At 45.8% G+C, this 24335-nt stretch overlaps 1 long non-coding RNA gene across 1 annotated transcript; it reads left to right on the top strand.

Moving 5' to 3' along the window:
* Positions 1-4524: 4524 nt before the first annotated feature.
* Positions 4525-21476, top strand: LOC109316146. Its single transcript, XR_002102732.1, has 3 exons — positions 4525-4535; positions 17530-17533; positions 21388-21476. It is a non-coding gene; the product is annotated as an uncharacterized LOC109316146 (long non-coding RNA).
* Positions 21477-24335: the final 2859 nt, after the last annotated feature.

Here is a 24335-nt window from a genome sequence, read left to right as displayed (position 1 = left end):
AGAACTGGATGCAGTTCAATAAGGATAAATGCAAAGTGCTTCATCTGGGGACAATTAACCAGCAACATGAATAGAGGTTGGGTGGAGCTGTCCTGGTCAGCACAAGGACTGAAAGGGACCTCAGGGTTATGGCTGATCATCAGCTAAACTTGAGCCACCAGTGGAACACTGCAGTCAACAGCTAATAGCATACTGGGATGCATTAGCCAATGCAACACAAGCAGGGCTAAGGAAGTGATACTTCTTCTCTACTTGGCACTGGTGAGACCCCAGCTGGAGTGCTGTGTCCAGTTCTGGGCACCGCACTTCAAAAAGGATGTGGAGAATCTTGAAAGGATCCAGAGAAGGGCCACAAGAATGACTAAGGGCCTGGAGGACAAACCTGATGAGGAAAGACTAAGGGATCTGGGACCGTTCAGCCTGGGGAAGAGAAGACAGAGGTGGGACTTGGTGGCCCAAGTATGTAAGGGGTATGTAAGGGGTGATTATTGGGAGCTGGGAGAAAAACTGTTCCCTAGGGTGCCCCAGGGGAGGACAAGGAGTAATGACCATAAACTGTTAGAGGATGGTTTCAGGTTGTATGCAAGGAAAAACTTCATTACGGTAGGAGTGACCAGAATTTGGACTAGACTTCCCGAGGAGGTGGTGCAGTCCCCAACCTTGGAAGTCTTCAGGAAGAAACTGGACAGACACCGTGCTGGGATCATTTGATCTCAGCAGGACTCCTGCTCAGAGCAGTGGGGTTGGACTCAATGATCTTTTAAGGTCCCTTCCTGACCTTAATTTCTATGATTTTATGATAAGGAGGGAGCCGTGGATCCAATCAGGATTTCACCTTAACTCCTTAATCTCCTTCTGGGCCAGGGCTGCTACAAGCTGTCCCCTCCACAAGAAGATCATCTTGTTGCACTCCAGCCCTTAACTCTGTATCTACCTCAGTCCAGAGCCAATAAAAGTTAATAAAGACTTTGGAATATGCTTCTATGCATAATCCTCATCCTCTCTCCTTCTGGATCTTTTATGTGTGATAATGCTTCCTCGGAGACATCAGGCAGTGTTGGCAACACAGATGAATCCGCCTGCACATTTAATCACATCCACTCCATGACATTATGCATGGCGCAGGTAATAAAATCCTTTAATGTAATATATTTTGCCAGAATGGGGGGAAATGAAATTGAATTTTTGTTGTGTGTTATTAATTAAGCACAGTGATCATATTTAGAAGACGGAGTATATTGAACAATGAGCCTGGGATAGGTTCATGGGAACTAGTGAATCAGCATGTTCCCCAGGGCCTCTCCAGCCACATCGTGTTATTGCACCAGCAGATATTGAATAGGAAATGGTCCTTATTGCTATATAACATGATATCACAAGTTAAATGGTGTTGATGCCTCTTTATGACACTAGCTTTTCTTAGCCTTAATCAAAAAGATCTGAGGGAAGGGGAGAATGAAATACAATACACCCTTTCCCTTTATCTATTGGGAACTGAGGTCTCAAAACCTGATCCTGAAAACTCTTATACACATGAATAGGGCTTACTCATATGGACTCGTCTGATGACTTGGTTGGGACTGTTTACCTGGGAAAGAATTACTAACACCAAATAACATAAGGACTGTCAGATGAGATGAGATCTGTGGTTTGTCTACTCTGTTGTCCTGGCTCCAGCAATCCTGGCTGTTTCAGGAAGACGTATAAGAAAACTTGCAATGAAACAGTCTGTGTCCTATGTGCAGATTCCTCCTAACAGCCAACAGTCGGTCTGTACACCAGAGTATGAGGACTGTATACCTTTTAGAGGGCTTGATTTTGTTTTCAGATATTTAAGACAAAGTTCTTGGTCTTCTTATTCTTATCAATGTCTAAACTGTATTTGAAAATCTTACAGCAAACTTGGCTCCACTGACACCTTGCAGGCACATTGTGGGTTAAGGATTTCTTTTTACCTGTTACACGTGCAAGGGTTTGCTGATTTGGGGTCTAGACACACAAGGCATGAACACTAGTGTAAATTACCCTGGTGTGTTACTAAACCCCCAGGATCTTTCTGTCTTTAAAGAGACAAGACTACAGCTTCTCCAGGATCAGGACCTTTTTCGCAAGTTTAGATGCAGAATTACAACTCCCTTAATCAATACTCCTTTTGCATATCAAATGAAGGCACAGTTACACTTCTCAATGATCCCCCATTCCCTCCTGCCAGATAGATTATTATCATCATGAGTCAGATAAAAAGACAAGAGATAAGTCTACCGTCCACCAAATCTGATTGGGTTTATTCAAATTACTCTGTTTCACTGAGAGTTGAGGAGTTGAACTAAACCGTTTTTTCTATGGACCTGGAAGATGTCAGGTAACTGGGGTCTATGTCTTTGTGAAAATTACAGGAGCAGACGTTTTGTCTCTTTCCCACATCATCTGGGAATCCTACTTGGCACGGCCCATTCCTTTTCCTTTGCTGATCGGGCTAGTTGTAACATCTGCAAAGGTTTGCTGTGAAACAGGTATGGCAGGCATTGAAGGGTTGCTTACCTGACAAACAGGTGTCCCATGATGAGGCTTGTCTCTTTGGAGACACTGTACTATGGCAAAGGAAATTTGCCTCAATGGGGACCCTGTACTCAGGGCAAAATGAAGCTGTCCTGGACAGGGACATCTTGATAGCAGTAAAGAATGGAAATTGGAGAGGCACAGTTAGGGAGAGCGGGCAAAAATCCCAGGCTCAGGATTGGCTGGGAGGGTTTCTTTAAAAGCGGGGAGTTTTTCCCTGCCCGGGGGAGAGAAGGGTGCGTGCTGACTGGAGAGGGCTGTGCAGGCCTGGCCGCATTGACTCGCTGTCCCCCACCTGGAGCCTGCTGGAGCTGTGTTGATGGGTCACAGGTGCACTCACAGCCCCAAGACTCGAGCCAGGGCTTTGAAAGGAGAGGGCTGATCCCCTCAGGCAGCTGGCAGAGGAGCATATGAGTTTTCTTGTGGGAAAGCAAACCCCGGTTAGCGTGCATGTAATGTGAAGGAGGGGTGCATGGCTCCGGAAGCCCGGCCCAGTGCATCCCCGTTGCTCAGACAAGGGGAGGAAAGACTCAGGGAACTAGCCCCAGTTTACTGGTGTGTGTGTGACCTAAAGAGAAAGCCCAACCCCGTGCACCAGCGTGTTCACTTGTGACTGATGGAGGGACACAGAGGGGCACATGCCCCCGAGATTGACCGGTGCTAATGCCAGCTTCTGCAGGCAGTCACTGCTTGCCACCCCCGTCCCTGTCACTGGGTTTTGCAGATGGTTACCCCTCACCACCCCCTGCCCCCACTGCTGGTGCCACCACCAGCTTCTGTAGGCAGTCACCACTTGCCACCCTGCCACTGATGTTCCCAACCACAAACTGTGCCCCCTCATCTCAGGAGGCATCAGTCACCCATGCCCATGGGAGAATTGTATCTGCTTTAGCCTGCAGCCTGAGCTGCGCGGCCCACTGAGCAGGGGCCGTGGGCCAGGGTAGTGTGCATGGTGTGTTGCAGGGAACCAGACATGGGAGCAGCTGCCAGCAGTGTGGTGATGCCTGGGCCGACATGGGAGGACCACAGCCATGATGACCCGCCACGGTGTCGTGGGAGGAGCTGTGGATTGTGTGTAAATTCATGGTGCATAAAAGTCATTAGTAGTGTTTGTAAATAAGTATCCAATAGCTCATGTTGTAAATATTAAGCAATGTATTTATTAGTGCCTTCAACATATAATTACTATTTGCACTTCTCCTTTAACCTGTCTCAGACCTGAGAGCTTATCTGTTTGTGAACCCTGTAGGCACCCAAGTGACTATCTCCATACCACCAGTGCTCCTTTTTTGTACAGTATATAGAGTTATTTTGGTAGCAATTAGTAATTCGTATCTGCTTTAGTTCTATCCTGTTCTGTATATAATTAAATTGTATATAATTAAATATTTATAAATAATGATTCCAGTGGCTGCGAAGGGTTTATAAGTGTAAAAAGGGGCTCTCCCTGCCAGAAAGCACCCCAGGATTGCAACATTCGGTTGTGGCGCATGGGAAGTGCTGTGTGCCAGGGTTACACATTGCTGTTTGAACCACAATTTTGCAGCTTAGCATAAGCCCCTTGCATTTGGCAAAAGCTGACAACAGGTGGTTGGGGTAATGGACTCCTCCTTTTCTGCTAAGTTCCTGGATTCCCTTTCCCAAAGCACCTTTACATCTCCTTTTCATTTCTTCTCTACACATAATATACATTTCGGTTTTATCATGTTCCATTTACAAAGCCACTTCATTTCAATAGGATTCTCGCTGACTACGTACAATTTAGTTCCTATTCCCAGCAGCAATGGGGAGGCACAAATTTGGTGGCACAAATTTGACTACAGAGGGGCGACAGAGGACTCTTTGGCAGAAATGCTGGATACTGCAGATGAGATTAACTGCCCAAGGCAGGGGAAAGCATTGCACAGTGTGGAGAGGGTGCATCCACTGCCACATATGACCAGTCCCGCCCACCGCGGGCAGGATCCAATCTGTTTGTGGGCCAGATCCAGCCCTTGTGTCATAGGTCAACAACCTCTGTACTAAATAACTCGGAGTCGGTAGTGATGGTATATGCAATTCCAATCAGTCTTTTATTATAGACTAGATATAGAATTCCAGGAGCTTTTATTAGCAAAAGCACAATAAAAGGAGTAATAGGTCTTTTGCATTACTATTTCCTTTGGTTCTTTGATATAAAAAATATAGTGTGCTGTAGGCTTCTTGTTTCTCTTCACTACTCTTTTAAAGGGAGGTTAGGGTTCAGGCCTGCATCAGAGAAAAAATGAATACACAGCAATCTGGAGCCCGTGAGGAATGAATGATCTGATAGATCAAGGGTGACAAAGATGAAGTATTTCACCCCCAGAAAATGTCTCTATTAGCAACATGACAATATTAGCAGCTTTGTTATTATTTTAGGACAACAGCAAATGACTTAACTCTGCTGTGTGGTAATTTAGTGTTTTGTGAGTGAAAGGAAATTGCTCAGAGTGCTCTAAACTGACCCAAAGCTTGAATTTGTTATTCAAGACACTTAAGATGTAAAATAGGGAAGATGACCTGTCAAGCTGGAAGTGACACAGAGTATATTTACTCCTTTTTTCTTGGTACATGAACAAAAGAAGAGCCCATAGAAGGAGGAAAAATTGAAAAAAGATTAAAATATTGTAATGACGCAGTTATTGTATATACATAACACTAACATCTACTGAGTAGAATTGTCTGTGTCATAAGAGCTTTCCTGTTAATAGCTAAAGGGGATTTTCTTTTGGTTTCACAGATAGTCACCTACATTTTTGGAGCAGGAAGAACTGAGTTCTAACTGGAAGTGTTATAGGCAAAGGAAATTTATTTTTAATTATCAGGGAGCAAAAAGGTAACACTCCCACAGAAATGAGTAACGCCAGAATTGAGCAAAAATCTGCATTTTCACCCCCCAGAAAATTCAGATTTTTCATCATTTGTATTTTTGTCACAAATAAGGACACACACAAAAATTAAACTTTCTTGCAGAACAGACATCCTGAAAAGCTTCAATTTGGAAATGGCAAAACATTTTATTTCAACATTTGCCACAGGAATGAAACATTTTGCCGGTTCTGATGTTGTCTTGTTTGGTTTCAGTGTGCGCTGCGCGGATTTATTTCACCAGCCAACTGTATTTCCCCACAATAGCTCATTGCTGTACAAAAGCTGTAGTTCACAAGCCTGAGACTCCCAGTTTCCTCTATGGACAGCACTTCCCAGCCAAACTACATCTTCCATAATACATGTAGAACCATGTATATACGGATGGATGGATCCGGTGATGTGGTGCACTTATACAAGGGCCTTGTTATATGTTGCACTTCAAGCTGCTCAAATGTTGATTGGTGTTAGTGCTAGCTCAAGTTTAAAGCAGTCACACCTTCAGGCTAAAAACCTTCTCTGACTGTCACCGACCTGCAGAGCTGTGACTTTCATAGATTCATAGACACTAGAGCTGGAAGGGACCTTGGAAGATCACCGAGTCCAGCCCCCTGCCCCAGAGGCAGGAAGTCAGCAGGGGTCATAGGATCCCAGCAAAATAAGCATCCAAATGTCTCTTGAAGGCGTTCAAAGTAGGTATTTGAACTACCTCCGGCGGCAGTCTCTTCCAAACCTTGGGGGCTCAGAAAGTAAAGAAGTTCTTCCTTATGTCCAGCCTGAAACGGTCATGGAGGAGTTTGGAGGACTTGCCACCAGAGGGCTGCAAACAGAAGCCGGACTAGAAGCTACAGCTGTGAGTTGCCATTAGAAAGCGGGCAAGCCAAGATGGGCTTCTCTCCCCGCTTAGGTCAGGGTGGGTAAGAGATGAGTTGTGGGGGCAGGACCATGAAGCTGGGAGGCAGAGAGTTAATGGGATGGGCATGGGTAATGAAATGGGAGGTGCAAAGGAAATTGGGATGGGGGATGGGTGGTGAAAAGAAGCCACCGAAGGATAAAAGAAAAAGAAGTAAAATAAATAAAGAGGCAGTAAATTAGAGAATAAATTGTTTTAATAAATTGGAGTGGGGATTGGGATTGGAAGGTGGTGGCACTTCATAGATCCATACATTGGAAAGGGCCAGAAGGGACCTCAGGAGATCATTGGGTCCAGCCCCCTGCACCAAGCAGGAAAGACAACTGGGGGTCAGGGGACCCCAGCAAGGTGACCGTCCAATCTCCTCTTGAAGATCTCCAGGGTAGGCGATTGCACCACCTCCAGAGGGAGCTTATTTCACAGTCTGGACACCCTGACTGTGAAGACATTTTTTCTGGTGTTGAGCCTGAATCGGTCTTCCAGGAGTTTGTGGCCATTACTCCTGGTTTTCCCCTCCGGTGCTCTGGTGAACTGTTGCTCACCGAGCCCTTGATGTGCTCCCCTAGTGTAGCGGTAAGCTGCTACCAGGTCCCCTCGCAGCTTTCTGTTCTTCAGGCTGAAGAGTCCCAGATCGCTCAGGCTTTCCTCGTATGGCTTGCCATGCAGGACTCTGATCCTATGGGTGTCTCTTCTTTGGACTCTCTCAAGCTTGTCCACGTCCTTGTTGAAGTGCGGTGCCCAGAACCAGACACGGTACTCCAGCTGCGGTCTCACCAGTGCTAAGCAGAGGGGAAGAGTCACCTCCTTGGTTTTGCTGGAGATGCATCAATTGATGCATGCCACAGTATTACTTGCCCTACTGGCTACAGCATCACGCTGCCAGCTCATATTCATACTGTGGTCTGTTATTACCCCCAGGTCCCTTTCATTCATGGTGCCAGTCAGTTTGGTGCCACCAAGCGTGTAGGTGTGTTGGGCTTTGCTCGTCCCGAGACGGAGCACTTTACATTTCTTGATGATGAACTTCATCAGGTTCTGATCCTCTCAACTTGCTCGCCTGTCTGGGTCTGCCTGCATCTGTAGCCTATCATCGAGTGTGACGACACTTCCCCATAACTTGGTGTCGTCAATGAGCTCCTCACCCCCACATCCAAACTGTTAATAAAGATGTTGAAAAGTTCTGGAGCAAGCACTGACCCCTGCGGGACACGGCTGCCCACTTCTCACCGGGATGGCACAGATCCGTTCACGTGAGTCCTCCTACTGAAGCCCTCTTCTTCTTCTCCCACTGAATGGGGGGTGACACTTATAATTCCCATAAGGCAATGCACTGAAGAAAATGCAGCTTAATGTTTTACTTAACTGATTCAAGACAAGAGGCTTGGGGTCAATTCAAACCAAAATAATCTACTGCAAATCAAACCATTGCAAATTTCCTAGGAAAAAAAATGGAAAATTGAACTTGAAAAAGCCAACATTTGCCTTCATTTTTCATCAGAAAATCATTCTGACGGAAAATTTTCCAACCACCTCCTGTTGAAAAAAAAGCAGGCTTCATTCTGGGTTTCCTGCCTACAAGTATTCAGCGCCCTTATTTCAGCCTGGCCTGAACAATAAGACGGCGTATTTAATAGGAAAACTTTATCCACTGAAGAAGGAAAACCTTAATGCTGCCACCCAACAGGATTTATTTTATGTTGCATACCTCATATGCAAAAATCATAAAACACTCTACAGCTGATTAGAGCCAGTTCGACAATAATAACTTATGTTTATACAGTTCCAGTTATCATGAAGAATACCCAGGTGCTTTCTAAGCAGTAAATATAATGATCGCTCAGCATTTGGGTGGAATGCAAGAGCTGTTCTACATCAGTGACAATGTTCACCAGGTTTTGGAGAGATGGATTTTTCTAATTGTCTATGATCCTATAAATTTCGCTGCTCCGTTAAAAGCAATGGAAGTGTGAAATGAAGCAGGCATAGATGAAACGCTCTGAAATTGTGAGTGCAAACACATGCCCCTTCACCCTTTGCTGTCCTCAAAAGCACCTTTTATTTCATTCTAACGGAGCCATAACCATTGCCCCTACCAGGAAAGAGGGGACAGGGAAGCTAAAAAATGGTGTAGTAATTACATAGTTATTACAATGCCATCTCCAATGACCAGAGTTTCACTTCTGATTCCATCTACCTATTTTGCTGCCTGTAGCCTAGCCCTGGGGATTTGCTAATAAATAGAAACCAATGTATTTAAAGAGGTGCTGAGCTTTCTCAAATTGCCCTCAAATGTTGACCTCAAAGAGAGGCAAGGGAGCTTGGTGCTCTGCAGAGTCAGGTCCTAACACAGAATGCACCATGTCTCCCCGGCTAAGTGACCCAGTCCCGCATATATTAATGCATATTAGCATATATTAACGTGTGCTAACATGTTGCTATGTTAGTGTATATTAACATATGTTAGCATATATTAACCACTGCCACCGGCTTTTGCTGAGTACAGTCAGACGAGAGCTCCCCACCATTCCCAGGGGTATTACATCATGCTTGTCACCCTACCCTGGACGGTCACTCACATCTCTGCATCATGAAAGTAACATGCTCTACATCTGATCTGGCCATATTTACACCCACACGGTGCAAATGGATATGGGGCACAAAGGCAGGGAAGAGTCAGTGCTTCTTGCTGCTGCAACGAGGATAATACAAATAATAAATTAAATTAATTATTAATTTCCCAGACTTCCCATTTGCCCCTACAGTGCAAACAGCAGCTTAGAGCCACATCCTTAGCCCCTGAGCCCAGCAAAATCCAGAAAATAAAATACAGTTTACAATCCTTGTTTATGCTGTTAAGTTTTAATTTTAAAAAAAAAAAGACAATTCTTAAATTGTGGTCTATACTTCATCTTTTCCGAGACACACGATGGTTGAAGCAAACACACAGAGGCATTGGAAGGGCTCCGAAAGGCAATCACTCTTTACTTGTGCTAGCACAAGAATTATGCAGATCCAAACAAAATAGAAAAAAGCTACCACTCATTTCCCTAATCAGTTTTCCTACCGCTCGGAAGCATGCCCTTTTGAAGCTGCTGGCTCTCTAGTTAATCATCTATTTTTCTAGCCTGGGTTTCCCAAGCTGAAGCAATTTCTACACATGACAAGCACTGCTCTAATGTCCACGGATGTCAATGAGGCAACCTGAATGTGAACAGAGTCAAGCAAAAGTCTCTACATTTTTAATGTATGGAGAGGTTCGCTTCACATCAAATGTTGACAAAAAAGCAAGCCAATCTGGCAACGTGTGGGGAATATTGCATCCCCATTTCTGATGAGCCCTACAAACAAGTAATTAAAACCCTGACAAATTCTTGCTGATCTCTCCTTAGTGAATCAGCTCTACGGGCTTGGTTCAAGGCTCAGTGGAATGACACTCAGTTTGTTGGCTTTGAATCAAGGCCATGTCTTGTTTACGTGTTAATCGCTGGGTCTTGTATAACACTGAGAATACTGCCTAAGCGAAGGAAAGCCAAACAACGATACCTACGTCCCGCACTACAAATGCCAGAGACACAAGGCTCTCTACTACCACAGCAGGTATGCTACTCATTCATAGAGCTAGCCAGAAGATGGGAACTCTGTTGAAACAACAGACTGGACTGAAATTATTTCAGTTTTCCATAAAACAATATGGTGCCATTGTCCGTCTTTGGATGATTGTCTAAACATATATATATATAACTTGGTAGTTAGGGCCTGGGGCTAGGAAATGCCAGTCCATACTCCAGCTCCATCCGATTCAGAACATAGCTTTTTATTCTCAGTCATGCAGCAGAAGGATGTAATCCTGGACATGGTCCAGCGCCCAAATGTTTAAGCCGTTGAGCGTGCATCCTATTTACCTGCTAGCAAAACTGTTGCTGAATCTAAGATGTCTCTATCGTGACTCTATGGGAAGAAGCAGTCTAGAGCAGTGGGGCTCACCCTTTTCATTCAGTGGGCCGGATGGGCAGTGCCCAAGCCCTCCACAGACTACATCTGCCCAATAGACACAATCTGGCACCCAGGCAGGTGTGGTGAGGCCCCATCCAGCTGTGCAGGGGGTGGGGGGAAGCCCAGCCCTGATCCAGCATCGAGGTGGGGGGGTGGCATGGCCCAGTCCCAACCTGGGTGGTCAAGGGGGACGGGTCCATGGCCCAGCCCCACAGGAGAAAGAAGGCATGGCCTAGACCCAAATTAGCCATGTAGGGGGAGGGTCATGGCCCAGCTGCAACTCACTGCATAGGGTTTGAGATTTTGGCAGTGCGGAGGGGTGGTCGTATTAACTGCCACTGCTCCCCCGCTGCCAAATGTAAGGAGGAGCCCCACGGGCCAGACTCCAAGGCCCTGTGGGCCACATTTGTTCTTCCTTGCAATAAACCCTTTTGTTTTCGTGTTATTTTACCAAAGTACCCGTGATTAATTGGGATTTTGGGGCAAATGGATAACCTGGGTATACCCATTCAGCACAGTGGAGGACCATTAGGTCCACACAAACCCACGATGTTTCTCTGGGAATAACTCAGCACCCTAGGGTTTTGTCACAGTCTCTACTACGGGTTTTGCTGAACCAATGTGTTTCAGCAAAATTTCACTGGGGCCAAAACAGTCCAACCAGGTCTTCTTATTTTTTTAGTTCAGCAAACTTGAAGACAAAACCAGATGACCAGGATAAGGGTGTGTGAGCTGCCCTCCTTCTGGGTACAGCCAGTTCCCAGACGTGCTCATGAACTAGGCAAACCAAATCCGGCCTTCCTTTTTCACATCCTTGCAACAAGGTATTTAGCAGAATTCGCAGATTTGTTGGACTCTGACAGGACCGGGCCACGAGCACTTCTGCTGTGGCCTCCAATTTGTGCCTTTGGGGTTGTCAACTAGGCTCCTTAGCATCTGCACCATGCCAGCCCCCACCAAATCCATTAAAGATCTATAGATCCTTTTTCACCAGTGCATGTAAAGTGGTTTGGGCATTCATTTTGTGTGTTTTGGAAAAAGCAACCCTTGGAAAGCCAGATCCTCAAGAAGTAACTCAGCATAGTTTCACTGAGGTCAAACATTAGTTACTTTGCTTTTCACCACTTAAGAATCTGACCCACAAAGTACAATTACTCTTTCCTCATTGTGCTACTTACTGGGTGGATCAATCGAATAGCATTTTCCAGGACCATTTGGACTAGGTGAATAATAGCATGTCTTCAGAAACATATATTCACACAATTGTAGTAAATGCAAGCACTTACTTTGTTTGCTCCTGGAATAAAAGAAGCCAGAAGCCAAATACTGATATTTAATACAGACAAACAGCAATTTTTTTCCTCTTCTTTCTGGTTACGTGATGCCCTTTAAGAAAAATCTCTCAAAGAGATACAACTAAAAGCAACAATTACAGGAATTATACTAGCAATAAGCTCAAGCAGAGGTGGGAACTGTATGAGTCAGAGTTTCCAATGTGAATCTTAATAGTGATTCAAGATTACCATTTTGGCCAGGTCTGACTCGTGCATCTTTGAAATGAGAGATGGAAAACACCTCTTAGATCATCTCTTCCAATGCAGAATTGATCCCCTCTTATATATGTCCTCTTGTTTTTGTGTTTATTATTACAGTAGCAACCTACTGTACAAATGACCTGCATATTGTATGAGTAGATATTGACACTTCTATATATATATATGTAATCCCATTGTCATAAATAGATTTCCCTCTGAAGGGTGATTTCCACTATGTAATACCAGTGCTTCTCAACCTTTTTAGTCTCAAGCCACCAATGGAAAGACTTGAGACATCCCCGCATAGACTTGGGGCACCCTTTAGAAAATGTTGGCTGTTAGTTTTCACTCTTTTTTTCACTACAGAAAAATAATAAAGCATTTTTTCTGTTGCAGTGAATTCAGAAAGACCACAACTATTGTTTTCTATTTGAAATCTCTGGCCTTATCTTATAAATCATGTTTGCAAATCTCACCCTGCTAACTTTGCATGGCACCCCACAGCACCCTTGAAAGGATCTTCAAAGCACCCCAGGGTGCCATGTATACCCCAGTCGAGAATGACTGGTATAGACTGTTCTATTACTGTTGCCTTCAATTTTTAGGTGCTCAACTTGGGTATCATATTGAGTATCTGAGGTTGAGGCATTCAAAATCGTTGGCCACTCCTAAGATCTTGATCCTTCTGGTTTGAACTGTACCACTTACCATATTTTCTCACATACCACACCCTGCCAAATCAGTCACATGCAACCTGTTTTTGAAAGGCAACATGTAGGGAGAAAAAAACCCATATTTTTCCAGAGTCGTGGACAAGAACTGGCTTTTTTCTGCAGAGGCAGTGCTGCAACATGGCTCTGAGTTTCCTTCTGGGACAGCAAGTAAGAGGGCCAAGTTCAATGTTCACCTTTTCACAGCTGCTCTCAAACTGGCAACACTTTTTAGCTCTTCACGCTAAGCTAAAAACTAGTGTCAGTCATATTTCCATGCCTCCATGCTTCTATTTCTCCATGCTTCCATTCCAGCAAAGAAAAAAGAAATCAGCTTCCTTGTACAAAATACACACCCCAGTTTTAGAGGGCTGGTTTTGTATCAACCATTGCAAGGGTAGGATGTATGTGGTAATATAGTAGGAGTAATATGGGTATTATAAAGCTGCCTGTCACTTCAGAATGAACCCAAAATCCCACTGAACTCAAAGGCAAAACTCCCCATATTTCAATGGGGCCAAGGTTATACCTAAGAATTGGGGTTCCAGGTATAGAGAGCTCTACCTCTCCAGTGCTGTAGCAGCAATGGCCATTAAAAATCTTGGCTCTATTATTAAAGATACAGGAGAAGGAAATAGGGTTGAAGTGCTTGAAATGTAAGCTATGAAACAAGGCTTTAATTTTAACACTACTCCTCATTCCCTTTGCCTCAAGCTGTAGAAAGTTTTTAAGAGAAGACTTTCTCCCCTACTCCATTGGATGGTCTTTGAGATGCTATTATTAGAGATGACAACAACTACCATTTTGGGGAGAAAAGAGAAATTTGTCCATTGAGATAAATCGAGACTGTTGCTGCTAAAGTTCAGTCCTGTTTCTATAAAGACTAAATAAGACATATAGATACAGCAGGGTGAGGTAAAGACTATCACAGAATCATAAAAACTTAGAAAATTAGGCTTGAAAGGGACTCAGGACCTAATCCAACCCCCTACTGAAAGGACTGTTCCCAGCTAGATCATCCCAGCCAAGGCTTTCTATAGCTGGATCTTAAAAATCTCCAAGGATGGAGAGTCCACAGCCTCTCTGGGCAACTTGTTCCAGTGAGAAAGTTCCTTGTGAGAAAGTTTTTCCTAATATCTTCCCATGCTGCAACTTGAGAGCATTGCTCCTTGTTCTGTCATCTGCCACCACTAGAACAGTTCAGCGCCAGTCTCTTTGGAGCCAGCCATCCTAAGTGCAGGACTTTGCACTTGCCTGTATTGAACTTCATAAGATTTCTTTTGGTTCAATCCTCCAACTGGTCTAGGTCTCTCTGAATCCCAGCCCTACCCTCCAGTGTATCTACTGCACACTCCAGCTTGGTGTCATCTGCAGACTTGCTGAGGGTGCACTCCATCCCAGCTTCCAGGTTGTTGGTGAAAATACTGAGCAAAACTGACCCAAGTACTCACCCCTGGGGCACTCCACTTGATACCGGCTGCCAACTAGACATTGAGCCATTGATTACCTTTGAGTCCAAAAATCCAGTCAGTTTTATATCCACCGTACAATCCATTCATCCAACCCATATTCCTTAGGTTTCTTGCAAGAATGTTGTGGGAGACCATATCAAGAGCCTTGCTAAAGTCAAGGTATATCACATCCATCATCACAGAAGGCAATCAGTTTGGTCAGGTATGACTTGCCCTTGGTGAATCCATGCTGACTGCTCCTAGTCATTTTTTTCCATCAAAGATGGGAGACTCAAAGCAGTGTTGTAAAGGAGACTGCCTTGCCTGGCTAAGCCAAGCCATTATTAAATAAAAAGACGAAAAGAGAGAGAAGTAGAAAAGATAAAATAAGGTGAGAAAGGACAATGACATTTAAAAGTGGGGGTGACAGCAGGAATCCCCAAATGGATGTAGTATAGCTAACTTAGGATATGTCTACATGTGCAAATAATGAGCCTGAATTTTCTGCGCATAAAATTTAGGCCCATTAAACTGTGCAACTGTCGGGAGCTGTTCCTGCCCTACTCCGTCCCCCTGCAGCAGCCCGGGGTAGCTCCAGATTCCCCTGGGTGCCAGCAGCTGGTCCCAATCTCCACAGGGTCGGGGAGAGCTGTCCCAAATGCCAGGTTCCTGATCTCCACATGGCTGGCAGGCAGCGTCCAAAGAGCCAGGACAGCTCTCCCCACCACCTGTTGCCTTTGCTGCCTAGGCTGACTAGAAGCAATTTACTCCCGGTCAGCATGTACACATGCTCTTTGGCACATCAGTTTAATGCAACAACTTCTAGCACAGTAAAGGATCTCGTGTAGACACACCCTATCCAAGTGACACTTGATAGGTACCAATAAGTTCACGCAAGACAGTTTACTGGTGAATTGTTGCTGTAAGGTGACCCTTCATGTCTGTCATGGTTTGGTGTGAACAGAAGAGGCAAGCTATGCTTCACAATGGTGTCCCCAAATATCACTGACAGCTAGGATAGATGTAGCCTAAATTTCACCGCTAGAGTTTAGGATTGAACCCAACCTAACAGAGTTGCTGCCTTTATCTGGGTTCCTTTCTCTAGCCCACTAGAGTCAAACCATCTTTCAAGATCAGGACAGTGGTGACCTGGTGCAGCCATGGTCCAAGCAGGTGGTGGAAATGACTGCCGTGATGGTCAAGGTTGTTCCTCCCACCCATGTCCTCCCTGGCATTTTGAGGCCACCTCTAAATTTCCTCTTTGTAATGGCAATGCGTAGAATAGCCCTCATAACTCTACCCACTAACTAGGTTTCATTTTGGACACCCCAGCTTTGGTCCATTCACTTTCAGCTCCGTTCGCGTTATTCACCCATTGCGATCTCACCTCAGTCATTGGTTGGTCTCAGTAGACCTTTTTGTTTGGATTAATCCAGTCTTTGTCTCCCTTACTCAACTCGTTCTAAACCATTTTATAGGCAAGTTAGATCTGAGCTTTTATTACCTTGGACATCATAGAGTACCAGCCCTCGTACAACAGCCCTTAATGGGAGAGGCCCCTCTGCAAGCAGAAAACCCTGTGTTTAAAATGATTATGCTTTGTATGAGCTATTATAGCCACAAGCAGGTGAGGTAAAATAATTTTATTATCTCCAAGCCATTTTAAGTGGCCCATTTCCTCTCTGAAACATGAGACCAATTTCCTTTGGCTGCCTTTTAGGATGATTCAGCCCCATTTTCAATCCATTTGTTCTGTTAGTTATTAAAGGCCTTTAACTTTCAGGTTTTGTAGTCGGTATTTTTTGCTTTATTGTTATATTCTTTCATAAAGAAATTCATCCCTTCTCAGGGGTTTTGTTTGTTTTTGAAAGCCTGTGGAAAATAAAAAGGAATCATTTGGGAGAAAAAAAATAATCTCTTGATGGATCACTCTTTTCCTCTGTGTTCCTGAAAAGGCTAAACCTAGTTTTAAAAAAATGAAGGTATTAGGCCAGAACAGGTCTTTCCCACTAGGGATACCTACTACTATTTGGGAGGTATCAGTGCCTGTTGGCTAGTGCGGGGTATCAGGATTCATAGGTATTTTCCTGGCTGTGAGTATAATACCAACACCTGGAATAAGTCATCAGCCTGAGTTAGATCCATGCCTTGCAATGGTTGATACAAAGGCTATAGACAGAAATCCTAGAGTATGTCAAGCTGAACGTGGTTTATTTTACCATGTTGGCAGGCTATGGACCCACCAGCCGTGCAATGCCAGGCATATTCTCCTGCAAAACAGTTAATAAACTGGCACATCTGAGGATATGCCTCCAAGAGTTCCCACCTCCTATGGGAGAGTGCACCACCATTTCGGGCATGGCAGCAGAGCTACCACCTGCCCGTGCCTTTGCAGGGTGGATGCTCCCACCCTAGACTAAGCTAATCTGGGTGCCCAGACCCAGGTTAACTTTGCTGGTTTAGACACACCCTTCTCCTACAATGTTGAAGATAATAATGTTTAATTATCTTGGGGGACAAGTTGCATGAGGCTTAATTAATGTTCTCAAACTGCTTTGAGATGCTCAGAAGAAAGGGGCTATAGAAATGTGAAGTGTTATAAGAAACATACCTGCAGCAGCAAATGGCTTTGTGCCATTATTATCTTATATAATGAAATGTTAACTAAATCTGATGATAATAAGGTGAACATAACCCTAGGCAGGAATTATGTGACTAAATTATTATGGTTCTTGAACAGTCCTGTTCTCCAGAGGAATTTTTAGACCTGTGCAGAACATTTTTAAATAGAAAATACTTAGCACGATGATATGTTTAAAAGATAACTTACCCTGCAGAGTATATTCCATGAAGGTGAAATGTCAGGAAGAGCACTTACATGAACACCATGTGCCCCCAGAGGCTGGGGGGTACGGCAAGCTCCTGCAGGCAGCGATGGTGCTGTTGGCAGTGGCAATGTGGTGGCGGCAAGCGGAGAGCTCCCACAGGCAGCCACAGCACTGCTGGTGGTGGGTGAGGATGGCACCGCTGGCAATGTCGGGGGCACCTTTTTGCAGGGGGTGCACTGCCATGCTCCGGAGGTACATGTCCACCCCTACATGTCACCAATGAGCACTTAGTTTAAGTACAGACATTCAAAAAGCCCAAGGAAGAGTCAATCTAAGTTAAGCAGTTTTCTGTAAGTGCTCTAGTTTAGATCAACAGCGAACAGATCCTGCATTTGCCCTTGGTGGGGTGAAGGGTGGCAAATCTTAGACCGGGTTCCACTGTTTTTAAGCCAGTCTGTGTGTGTTACACTTCTGTTCTGTTAAGGGTATAGACTGGTTTCCAATCACTTATACCAGTAAAAGTATAATGTCTGGCAGCCGTCCCTCGAAGTTGAGGATGATGTCTATCAGGCTTCATGGGTCTTCAGGTGACTGAGAAGCCCGATTCTGGATGCACACATTTTTTGGCAATGGGAACATGTTATTGCACAGGGGAGTGAGATTCACAGCCCTGAGTTGGTCTCCTTCTCCTTCCTCCAGTGCCACCGTTCCACCTCACTATTAAGTTGTTGGGCCTCGAAGTGGCGCATGCCTTAGTGAACCAGGTGGTGCCACGCCGAACGGTCAGCAGCTTGCTCCTCCCAGCTGTTGGTGTTGATGCTTCAACATGCTTGAGGGCTACTGTGAGTGTGTCTTTGTACCATTTTCTTTGGCCGCCCTTTGAGAGTTGGCCAATGGAGAGCTGGGAGAAGAGAATCTAGCAAGAGGCGGTTCTCGGACATCTGGATGCAGTGGCCTGTCCATCGGAGTTGATTTCTCAAGAGCAAGGCTTCAATGCTGTGATAATGTCTCTACCTGGCCTTAGGGTAGTGTGTCTCAACCCGTGGGTCACGACCCAAAAGTGGGTTATGAACAAACTTTTTAAATGGGTCAAAAGACTTTAAAAATGGATTCTCCTTTAAAGAAGAAAAACTTAGGAAACTGTGGGATTTTCCTGGCAGACTGGCAGAGCTCCCCCCTGACTCAATGTGCTGTACAGGGGCTTGCTGGGGCACATGGGTGCTCCAGTGCAGGACTAGGCGGCAGACAGCCCCGCACTAAAGTACCCTCATGCCCCAGCCAGCTACATAAGCATCTATACATGTGCTGCTGGGGAATAAAAAACTCACAAAAGTTGTAAATACAAGTACTAGCCTGCTGCGAAGTTAGTTTGCTCCAGCCTTCCAAGGGCACGCATGTAGATACGGGTCATTTACTGCAGAGCTAATTAGTCTGCTCCTGAGTAAATGCCTTGTATAGGTGCTCTCACTGTGGGTAACTAATGTGCATTACTTATCCTACTATTATATAAGTTAAGCAAAGCGTGTACACTTGCCTAGCTATCATATAGGTAAAACTGTTTGTCTTTGCTAAGATATTAGAGCGGGATAACTAATGCAGGAGCAAATAACACCTGAGATATAGGCTTGCCTCTCTGGAAAAGCTGTTTTGGAATAATGTGAATTTAAAGCGTGAAATCTACTTGGCACTGACCTGTCATGCAGATCCTATAATGATGGTGCCTTTTTACAGTTTAGCTTAATCTACTTCCCAAGTGAGCTAAAAAGGCACACTAGATGTAGGATAAGGGCATGGACAAATGGCATGTTTACCCATGTGGAACTGGGACTATATCAATGTAAGGAGTAGCAGACAAATGACACAACCCCTTAAATTAAGGTAACTTCATCCAAGCCAGTGGAGGACTTCCCATAGAAGAATCAGGCATAAAACTTCACTAGGGTAAGTTATACCACTTTAAACATCATCTGTCTGCTTCCATCACACGGTAGCTCTTTGCTAAAGGAAGCAGGCTATTACCTACTCCCCGACTGCCTAATTGCAAAGCTCCCTGATAGCCACCTATAGCTACCCTGAAATGCACTAATTAATGCATGTCTACCCTCCTGCTCCTTGTGGAATTTACATATGTGTACAAAACAAAGTACCATATTTTACGGTATACAAGTTGACATGTTGCATAAGGAGACCCCATATTTCCACTCGAAAAAGTTAGGATTTTCATAGATCCTGTATATAAGTCGACCCTGTCTAGCTGTGGGGTGGCAGGAAGGTGGCTGGGCGCGCTGGCAGTGGGAGGAGGTGGTGGGGATGGCGTGAGATGCGCTGGAAGCCCAGGGGGGCTTGTGTGAGAGTTGGACGAGGTGCCTCCAAGCTCAAGCAGCATCCAGCCCGCTGGCAGCCTTCCTAGCCAGGTCCCGAGGGCGCCAACACCATGGAGGGAAGGACCGGGCCTCCCAGCAGCACAGAGGCTGCCCGGCCCCGAGGCAGGCGGTCCCCCAAGTATGGAGGGGGCAGGGCAGGCTTCACCAAAAGCAGGATCGGGACCCCTTGCCGCTTCTGCCTTCAACAGCTCCTGCAGCTGGCAAGATGCTTGGCTCCAGCCAGAAAGGGGCTGCCTCACCCCATGGGCATTGCTGGATGTCAGGCGGGGTGGGGAGAAGGCTAGGGGTGTTGGGCAGGTCCGGGTGCTGCCCAAGCTTCCAGTGCCTCCCATGCCGTCCCCACCACCTCCTGCCACCCCAGCACACCCTGCCACCCTCCTGCCACACCCCGCTCTGCCCATAGGGCAAGGCAGCCCCTTCTTAGGTAGCACCAGGCATCCTATGAGCTGCACAAGCCTGCTGAAGGCAGAAGAAGCAAGGGGCCTGATCCTGCTTTCGGCAGAGCCTGCCTGCCTCTCCCACAGCTGGTAGGGTGAGCGGCCACCAAGCTGAGCAGCCCCTGAGCTGCAGGGGACCCAGTCCCTCCCTCCATGGAAGTGGCTCCCCCTGGGCCATGTGCTGCCCAAGCTCCCAGGGGCCCGATCAAACTTCCCTGGAGCCCACCAGCACGTCACCTCCCCGTGCCAGTGTGGAGTCCAGCTGAAATAATTATAAGTCAAGGTGGAAATTTAAGGGTAAGTTTTGGGGGTTCAAACCTTGACTTATACACTATGAAATACAGTAAATTACATTGGGGTGGGTGTTGTGCATGCCCCAAGTGCAGCCACCAAGAGACCTGTTCCACAACAGTATCCCTAAGTTATTTCCCCAAGTAAAGAAACCCTTGCTTTTACGTCCCACCCTGTGACCTAGGGAAAAGATATGCCTATTTTCCAGCTGGACATAAATGAAGGCAGGTATTAAATTATCACCTCTCAGACTTTTGAACTCCCCGACCTTCGTTCCACAGCCCTGCCATGCATGTAAGGGTTACTCTTCCTCTGTGGTACATCTTCCCAATGCAACCAGTCCTTTCTGCCTTCCTTGAGGCAAATCCCACGGCAGATCTTCATAATGTGATACCTTCTACCTTTTGGACATACTTTGGAAAGTGAAATCTTCCCCTTTTTACACGCTGTGAGAAGTGAAATCGTTCACAATGGCAATATTTCAAACTCTTAATATGTACCAGCTGCAGTGATTGAAATAGTTCCTCAGAGGTATGTTGCAGGCTCTCTGCAAACTCTGGCAGACATTGCCATGTATTTTCTGCTTGAAGTTTTTCTTGGCAACCATCACCCACAGAAACTAAGTTTAGTTTTCTTTACTAAAAGCTCCAGTTCTGGACAAGAAAGATCTGTGAAACGCTGAGCTACTCCTGCACATCAAACCAAGGGAGGAGCTTCCTCCTACCAGAGAAATAAATAACTTGTCCAGAGCTAAAGAGAGGGTCTCTGTTAGAGATGCAGGTGTATCTTGCCTATTTTTAGACATACAGACTAACGCCTCTGGTTTCCAGCCAGTCCCCTCCCTTTTTTTTTCATAACTTGCCTTTATAATTATAGAGAAAATAATAGGGAGGCCTTTTCCATTTAGAAAATAAAGCAGTTTAATGGAAGGTAATAAAATGATTCTGCAGGGAGAAAAAAAGCTCCGTGTAAAGTCAGTGGAAAAACTCCCATCACCTTGCAAGGGCTTTGGATGTGATCCAAAGTAAATAGAAACTCATCTCTCCCTGGGGCCCAGTGTTCAGGAGCTAAGGCAACCTTCTTAAAGCACCCATCTCTCCCCCGTCCCTACCCAGCCACCCCTCCCATCACTGCCTTTACACCAAGGGAAAGCGGAGCTGAAGCTAACCCCTGGCTGACCAGAGATTAAGCAAGGTCCCTGCAACCTGTCCAAATACCTCACCTCTCCCCAGGACAAATGTGCAGCCCAGCGAGAACAGTCTCCCACTCTTCTCCCACTTCAGATTAAAGCACTGGCTGTGATGGCACTGGTAATCACAACCCTACCTTTTTTTTTTTTTCATGTGCTTCATTTGCTGAAGCAGTAAAGGAAACCCCAGGATATGAGGGGGCACAAGGCCTTCAATGCGATGCCGCAGCTAGTAAAGCGACCAAAACGCTGCCTTGAATCCATAGATGCTTCTCAAGCAAATCCCGGGACGTCATTCTCCCCTTGCACTCGGCCTTGGTGAGGCAGTACTGCGTCCAGTTTTGGGCTCCACAATTCAAAAAGGATGTGGAGGAGCTTGAGAGAGTCCAGAGGAGAGCCACGCGCATGATCAGAGGTCAGGAAAACAGACCTTATGCCGACAGGCTGAGAGCCATGGGGCTCTTTAGCCTGGAAAAGCGCAGGCTCAGGGGTGATCTGGTGACCACCAGGATCTGGGGGAACTACTGTTCACCAGAGCGCCCCAAGGGATGACAAGGTCATACAGTCATAAACCACTGTGAGACAGGTTCAGGCTGGACATAAGGAAGAATTTCTTTACTGTCCGAGCCCCCAAGGTCTGGAATAGACCGCTGCCAGAGGTGGTTCAAGCACCCACTTTGAACGCTTTCAAGACACATTTGGGTGTTTATCTTGCTGGGATCCTATGACCCCAGCTGACTTCCTGCCCCTGGGACAGGGGGCTGGACTCGACGATCCTCTGGGGTCCCCTCCAGCCCAAATGTCTATGAAATCTATGAAAGGCAGCCGGGTTAGTCGGGACATGTTTGCTTTATTGCTGGTTTATGATGATCACACAACTCAGCATGCCGGGCATGCCCTGGGCCGTCCATAAGGGAGACAGGGCTCAGCATGGGAATTGCAATTTGATGGAGAGCTCACGTTATTAGCGCCAGCACCAGGAGCAGATTGCTTTTCACGTCCTCTTCTCACCAGGGACCGTACTTGCAACAAGCATTTCTAGCGGCTCCATGCAACCGCGTTGCCTTCCAATGGGAAGAACGCTGCACGGGCCATGGGAACGATAAGATACGTAGTGTGCATACATGTTAAAACTGCTACGGAGACAAATCATCCTTTATGGCTCCATGTTTCTTCTCTGAGGCTGTGTTCGTTTTCTTAACCAGCAACGGATCTGCACTGACGTCAATGCTTACTTCTGCTCTTCCACATGTGTTTGCCTTGCTTCTCCAGCTGAGGCTGTATGCCGAAAGTGCTTCTTCCCACTCATCTCCTTCCCTCATTTGTCAAGGTCTTTTTCCATAAATGAAGAAGAGAATGAGGAAGGTGCCAGGGCAAGAGGTGGGGGTACACACACCGTCTCATAACTGCACCAATAAACTGGCCTCATAGCAATGTGAAGGAAACAGGACTAGAGCTCAGATTTTCACAGCCAACAGGAATTTTCTCGCAGTTGTTACTATCTGTTCTGGCATCTTGCATCCCAAGAGTGAAACCCAGTTTGCTTCATTGCTTTGGTACATATGGCCTTCTACCACAGGGAAAGTTACTGCATGTGGGTCAATGTTTCTGGTTAACAATAATGGGAAATAAACGGGGTTTTATTGCTGCCTCTGTGTCTGAAGTTGTCCATTCTCTATACTAATGCTCATGCTTTGGGGATTGTGCAACTGTTATTTTAATAATAATGATGTCTGGCTTATACACAGAGGTTGATATGCTTTAGTAAAAAGCATCCCAATCACCATTGTAGGGATGGGGGATTGGAGGGACAGGGTTTTCCAAGAGATCACCCAGCAGACCCATTGGTCTGAACCCTAAGTTGAACCCTAAGCCAGAACCCTACGTTGAAATCCTGTGCTCAACCCACTGATGCACACTGCCTCTGGAGGATTTTCAAATGCACCTTTATACCTAGTCTCCCTGAGAAAGTTGCAGTGGTTTGACTCCAGGTGTGATTTTAAACAGAGGTAAACAGGCATGTGGAAATGCATCGCTCTTAAAGCAGGCTTATTTCCATGTATATTTAATCACTTAGGAACTGGCTCCTGATAAGCTGGAACAAGTCAGTCTCAAACTGAAATAAGAGTGCCCACAGGAAGGATTTGTGCCAATTTCATTAAACGTGCTTAAGGGCTAAATCACACCAATGCAACTTTCACCTCTGGACAAAGCCCCGGATTGATGCATCCCACTGCTTTGACCCCTCAATATTTCTAAACGTTTCTCCAGTAACCCCACACGTTCCTTTAGGTGCCCAAATTTGACACTGAACGATGTGGCCTTGTTTTCAGAAGTGTCAGTCACTGACCACTTTCCCCAAAGTCAATGAAAGTCACTGGGAACAGCCCAATGACAATGCAACCAAATTGCTGGCGGTGTTTCCTATCAGTATTTTTCATAACTTTGCAAAATTGAATGGCCCTAAATTTCCATTGTTATAAATTATTTGTATTACTGGGGCCAAGTCATGGGCTGGTGTCCTCTTACTCTAGGGCCCATACAACTGAAAAGCTAAAAGATGCTCCATAGCCCAAATTGTTGATAATCTCATAGATTTCATAGACATTAGGGCTGGAAGGGACCAGCACGGTTTCATTGGGGCTGGTCCTGTCCGACCAACCTGATTGCCTTCTATGACCAAGTCACAAAATCACTGGACGCAGATGTCGTGGTGGATGTAGTCTTTCTGGACTTCAGGAAGGCCTTTGACACTGTCTCCCACCCCATCCTCTTTAAAAAGCTAAGCAACGGTGGCATTGATGCCTACACACTCAGACGGATAGCAAATTGGCTGGGGGCTCATATTCAGATAGTGGTGGTGGACGAGTCATATTCGACTTGGAGGGAAGTGGGCAGTGGGGTCTCCCAGGGCTCGGTCCTTGGGCCCGCACTGTTCAATGTCTTTATTAGCAACTTGGATGACAGGGTGAAAAGCACCCTGTTTAAATTCGCAGATGACACCAAGATTTGGGGTGAGGTGGGCACGCTAGAAGGGAAGGACAGATTACAGCAGGACCTGGACAGGTTACAGGGGTGGGTAAATGAAAATGCGATGGGATTCAACACTGACAAGTGCAGGGTGCTACACTTGGGCAGTAGGAACCAGCAGCACCC

This window comes from Crocodylus porosus, unplaced genomic scaffold, assembly GCF_001723895.1.
Source record: "Crocodylus porosus isolate Cpor-Errol unplaced genomic scaffold, CroPor_comp1, whole genome shotgun sequence".
Lineage (NCBI taxonomy): Eukaryota > Metazoa > Chordata > Crocodylia > Crocodylidae > Crocodylus > Crocodylus porosus.
This window is presented reverse-complemented; position numbering and strand designations above follow the sequence as displayed.